The sequence below is a fragment of the Oreochromis aureus genome, linkage group 3 (assembly GCF_013358895.1).
Source record: "Oreochromis aureus strain Israel breed Guangdong linkage group 3, ZZ_aureus, whole genome shotgun sequence".
NCBI lineage: Eukaryota > Metazoa > Chordata > Actinopteri > Cichliformes > Cichlidae > Oreochromis > Oreochromis aureus.
The window spans coordinates 58,983,073-58,989,165 of NC_052944.1; the positions used below are offsets into that span (position 1 = coordinate 58,983,073).

A 6,093-nucleotide genomic window follows, 5' to 3' on the forward strand; every position below is an offset into this window, starting at 1 on the left:
GGTTAAGACACAGCATATACCTCTAATACTATATCGCTCTATGGGTTATTCTCTCCATTATTGACAAATTTGGCACCTTTGCTGGTTACAGGATCAATTGGGGAAAAAGTGAAGTATTGCCCATCAAACTGGAAAGTAATGAGTTGCATCTCTCCCATTTAAAATAACTTATGAAAAATTTACATATCTGGGCATCTCAATAACAAGAAAATATAGTTCCCTAGTGAAAGAAAACTTTCTCCCTCTACTGGAGAAGTTAAAAAACAACATTCAGTTTTGGAGGACACTCCCTATCTCATTGATAGGAAGAGTGAACTCAATAAGGATGCTCTTTCTCCTACAATATCTCTACTTGGTCCAAAATATCCCAATTTTTCTGCCAAAATCTTTCTTCAAAAAGTTGGATGCCATTATTATGCCGTTTATATGGAACTACAAAGTAGTACATAGAATAAAGAAAGAACATCTTTGTAAACACGGATCCCTTGTAGGACTTGCACTACCTAACATGCCCAGTAATAATGCATTATTACTGGGCATCAAATTTACGAATAATTTCCCTCTTACTGGATGATACAGCGTTACTCCCCCATGGCCTGCAGATGGAACGGGAGGATGGCCTTCCTTACTGTGTTGGTGGAATATTACTCTCCTCTCTTCCCTTGACAAGGGCATACTATAACTATAACCCAGTGATCCATACCACTTTGCAAATTGGGAAACAAATAATTAAGCACTTTAAACTGAAACCACTATCAATGTGTATACCTGTAACATCTAACCCTTCTTTCCTTCCATCATTTGCGGACGGAGCTTTTAATGTGTGGCAGGAATTGGGAATTCGTAAATTAAAAGACTTGTATTCAAACAATACTTTCATGTCATTTCAACATTAAAAGACAGATTTGGACTACTGTACAGCCATTTTTTTTTAGGTATCTTCAACTATGAAATTATATCCGCACACATCTGCCGCAGTTTGAAAGCATGCCGTCTGACACCTTGGATAGATGCCTTAGTGATAGTCGGGGGTCCGAAAAGAGAATCTCATTATTTTATAACTCACTACAGGAGATGAGTACACCTTCTACTCATTCAATAAAAGAGGAGTGGGGAAAGGAAATTGGGATCTCTCTATTGGAAGATTTTTGTCAGGAGGTCTTATGCAACATAAATACGCTTTTTATTAATTCCCATCATTGCCTAATTCAGTATAAAATTGTACACGGGTTACATTACTCAACAGAAAGAATTCACATTATCCAGACTGCTCTCCCTTCTGTGAAAAAACGTATGATACATTATGGAAATCTGTTACATAGTTTTGCACTTTGTCCAAGGCTTCAGGGTTTTTGGTGTGACATCTTCACCTATCTGTCTAATATTCTTAAAATCAAGATTGATCCAAATCCAACAGTAATAATCCTTGGGATCTCCAAAGAAACACAAAGCTTACAACATGCTCAAAAAGTCTTATGTCATATGCACTGATCATTGCAAAGAAACTGATCCTGCAGCTTTGGAAAGGCAAAGAGTTTCCTGTGTTAAAGATGTGGCTCATGAGCTTACAAATACATTTCACCTTGAAAAAATAAGATATACCATGAATGGCAATGTGAAAGATTTTGAACGAATCTGGCATCCTTTACTCGCATATCTGGGGAAAATGTAACTTTCTGGCAGTCAGGGGATTGGGGTCCAGGGTGGGTTTGGGTTTTTTTTTCTTTTTTTCTAAGACATGTTGGGTTCACTTCAACGGACTTGAAGTCTACTTTAGATGCCATCTAAATCATCGATTGGTGGATTTTTTGTTTTTTTGTTCTTCTATTTATTTATTTACTATTTATTCAATTATTGTCCTGTTTAGAGAAAAAGGGGGCATAAGTCCTATTAACCTGTAACAACTGTGATTCTTGCGCCTAATAAAAGATATTTGAAAACAAAAGATATAAAGACAGATATAAGGAGTTTGTTTTATAGATTTACACTCTTCAAAAAGCAATGTGACTGAGTGAGTTTAAGAAGTTAACCCTATTTAATGAGATGGTTTTTAACAAGAAAATGTGTGAGGAAAATGAATGTACATGTGTAGATTTTTAATAGATGAGGAAGACTAAACATATCAAGAGTCCAGTTACTCCACTCAGCAAATGGGTAAGTAGGTGAAAAAAGGAAAGCTCTAAAAAAACAGGATGTAATATTAGTGTGTTAAATTTTGCTCTTATATATTATCTGAAGTTAGACAGCATTAGTATTAGACACACAGTGCTTTAAGGATATCCTCCTCTATGGATGAATATTTGCTGATTATCTATGTAAAAAATATCCAGAGATAAACATCAGTCCTTCTATTCAGATGACCTACATACCAGAAGTGAAGAAGTTAGTTAGACCCACAAGGACACAACAGAAGGTTGTTTCAGAAGTGATGCTCTGTTGTGATATCAGTGATCATATCATCACACTCATCATCCAATCCCTGCTCAGGCTGAGAGGGAATTACTGAAGCACATTTTCTGCAGAAATGTAAGAATTGTGTCAGCCGTTTATTGATCAAGAGTTCAGATACATAGAGTTAATCATCAGCATATTAATTTATCGATATAAATATTTAATGTCAATATAAAGACACCACGAGGAGAGTGGAGATGAAGTATGGACAGAACACCACCAGATGGAGGACCACTCTGATCACAAGCAGTAAGGAGGAGTCAGAGGTCAGATCTGGAGCAGTGGGAATAGTTGTGGTTATTGGATTACCTGCAGAGAGAATCCCACCTGTTCAGGTGAATATGTGGATGAAATCAGAGTGAAGCTCCTCACCTGTGACAGTGATCCAGCTGGATGGAGACTCTCCATGACCGCTGATGTCACACTTGTAGAGGCCTTCATCAGACCATCAGTATCTGTGAGTGCACAGCAGCAACAACCTTAATGTTTCTGAATTTAGTCAGAAACATTAAGAATAGGACACCAGTTAGTTCAATCTGATGAGCTCCTGCTCAGACCAAGCAGAGTTGGCAAAAGTACAGACATTCTGTACTTAAGTACAAATACAAACACTACTGTAAAAAATATTCCAGTAAAAGTTGAAGTACTGATTCAAGTTCCTTACTCAAGTATAAGTAGAAAAGTGCAGGCTCTGAGATGTACTCAAAGTAAGAAAGTATAAAGTAGCTCTTTTTAGGACTTTTCTGTTTTTCTTCAAAGCTAACTGAACTTTGAGCTATGTTAACATAATAATAAAATAATATAGGGGATGAGAGTACAAATTTTAGTCTGACTTCTTTTAATTTTAATCATACTAAGCTTGAATCTGAAGGAAAAGAAGGAAAATAAAAGCTATATCTTTATTTTCAGTCACCTACATTGTAGACGGTGACTTTGCCTGTAACAGTAAAATGTGCACAGTCAGAGGTTAAAGTGGATTCAGCAGGTGGAGGAACCCTAACATTGGTTGTAGTGACTGAGTGTGGGGTATAAAATCATAAGTCAATATAATTTCTATTGAGAGCTCCAGCAGATTTTCTTGGGAACATTTGCTGTTTATCTACACAAAAATATCCAGCGATGAACATCAGAGTCCTTTTATTCAGATAAGATTCACAACAGAGGTGGAGAGGACAAAGTTAGTGAGACCTAAAGAGAAGCACCAAAGCTCTGATTCAGAAGTGATACTCTGTGGTGACATCAGAGATGACATCATAATGCTCATTGTCCAGTCCCTGCTCAGGCTGAATGGGCAGGATTGAGACACGGATGTTTTTTCCTGTAAAAAGTGTTTCAGCCATTAATTTATAGAGATTTCAGCATATTGATTAATCAATGAATGATTCAGTTACCTTTAGCTGTCTTTCGATACAAAGACACCATGAGGAGAGTGGAGATGACATATGGACAGAACATCACCAGGTGGAAGAGCAGTCTAATCACAAAGTGGAGTAAGGACGAGTCAGGGGGCGTGGTTATATGTTTTTCTGCAGAGAAAATGTGTGGGTATTTCAACCACATGTGAATATATAAATGAAATAAGAGGTGAAATCAGAGTGAAGCTCCTCACCTGTGACAGTGATCCAGCTGGATGGAGACTCTCCATGACCGCTGATGTCACACTTGTAGAGGCCTTCATCAGACCTGGAAACATGCTGGATGGTCATGTGACCTGTAGTCTCATTCGTGATGAGGGAGCCATCTTTATAGAAAGCAGCTGGGAGGTTGGAGGGAGTGGTCTTTGTTTTACAGAGCAGAGTGACGTCATCTCCCTCCATCACAGGGAGGACAGGACTCTGCAGGGTCACTGATCCACCTCAACACAGAGACAAACTACAGCATTTCATCCATTTACACACAGCTTCATCAACACTAACTCCACACACTCAGCTTACCAGTGACTGTCAGGTTAACCATGTTACTGATGGGACCCTCTCTGGACTCACACCAGTAAACCCCACTGTCTGATGGGAACACAGTGATGTTACAGGAACAACCAGCTGCTCTTCCCCACCCATCTCCACACTGAGTCCTCTGTTGTTTGCTTGTGTTTCTCCTCAGAGTCCATCCAGCAGAGCTGTCGTCCTCACAGCTCAGAGACACAAAGTCTCTAATAAAGAATTGAGAGCTGCTGGGACTCACAGTCAGACGAGCTGTGAGAAATTCAGTTCATTGTGACTAAAGTAAAATGACCTACTGAGTTTTACAGTCTGTCAGTGTGTTAGCAACGAGAAGACATTACCATAAGTAATACAGTACAGTATTTACAATACATTTGTCTTTAACATAATAATTTAATGAATGATATTTTTTAATTCAATAAACTCCATACATTTAATAATCACATTTTTCAGTTAGTTGTGTAAAGGGCAGATAAACATGAAATGCGTTTTTACTTCACCTCAGGTCATTAAGATGGCAGCACAAAAATCACAGAGTGGTCAACAGTATTTCATTGAGTTTATCTTATCGGGACATTAATTTATGCTTATATGTCTTCATCTACATTTTATCATGTCATTTGTTGAAAGTTACAACACATCTGTCAGTCCGTCTTTGTGAAAGGCTGATTAAATTAATGATCTGTCAAGTTAGTCTTTTTCAACTGTAAACCTTCATTGTACTGATATTTCAAAACTTCAGCTCAGAGATAAATTTGAAAACATTCTGGTCCTGCTTCCTCATTGGCTGCAGTAGTAATACTAATGGCTTTAACGACTGTAGCTTGTGACATGATAAACTCACTGACCTTGGTTTGTGATGCAGCTCAGCAGTGAGATCAGAACTAAAGAGAAATTAAACTTAAGGCAGTTAAACTCAGAATTTTTACATTGAACAAGACAGCAGAGGCATGAAAAACACAGAGTGAACTTACAGAGCAGACACAGCAGAGACGTTTCCTCCATCCTGCTGCTCAGTGATATCAGACCAACACTGAGATCAGCTCACGTCAAGTAAAACCCTCCTCTTCCTCTTTCTGTTCTTCCCTTTTCTCTGTGTCTGGGTTTCAGACTTGCGGTTAGAAAAAAAACATGTGTGAAAAAACTTTGTGTTTATTTGTCTGCTACTCTGAAACTATAGTTTTAAAACATGAAGTAAAGATCAAAAGCTACAAAATCTACAACTGACAGTAGACCATGAATGCAACATCAGTACCTGTATGATGCGTTCACTGACCTCCTTTGAGGGAAAGAGCTCTTTCTTCACAACAAAATTTTATCTAAATGTATTTAGTATGATAATGTAATTATTGATTATATTAATAAAATCACAGGTTAAGGCAAACAACATGTGTCTTCCTGTAACTGTCTGCAAATTAACATTAATGTAGAAATCTTTAGTTGCTTTTGTGCTTCTCTGTCAGAACGAGTAAATAACCTGAGTGGCTGCACAACATCAGACTACACGTCACACTCTGGTTAATGTTTGTGAAGGTGTGAAGCAGACGTGCTGCATACAGGCGAGCTGTGTTCATGCAGCTGCAGTGAAAACAGAAACAGCCATTATCTTCATAATGTTTGTAGGAGACAGTGTTACATGTGTCTCTTTATATCTGAAATAAAATCTGCCTAAAAAAGAAATACAGAGGTAATACAAAACACT

The 6,093-nt window shown here is 37.9% G+C and overlaps 1 long non-coding RNA gene across 2 annotated transcripts; it reads right to left on the minus strand.

Moving 5' to 3' along the window:
* Positions 1-2,531: 2,531 nt before the first annotated feature.
* LOC120435870 lies at positions 2,532-4,123 on the minus strand. 2 transcript variants are annotated; one of them, XR_005609985.1, is made up of 4 exons: positions 4,061-4,123; positions 3,843-3,977; positions 3,640-3,769; positions 2,532-2,940 (listed from the first exon to the last, which is right to left on the minus strand). It is a non-coding gene; the product is annotated as an uncharacterized LOC120435870 (long non-coding RNA). The 2 variants fall into 2 exon arrangements; XR_005609984.1 differs by having other exon boundaries at positions 2,532-2,724; positions 2,824-3,769.
* Between the last annotated feature and the right edge of the window lie 1,970 nt (positions 4,124-6,093).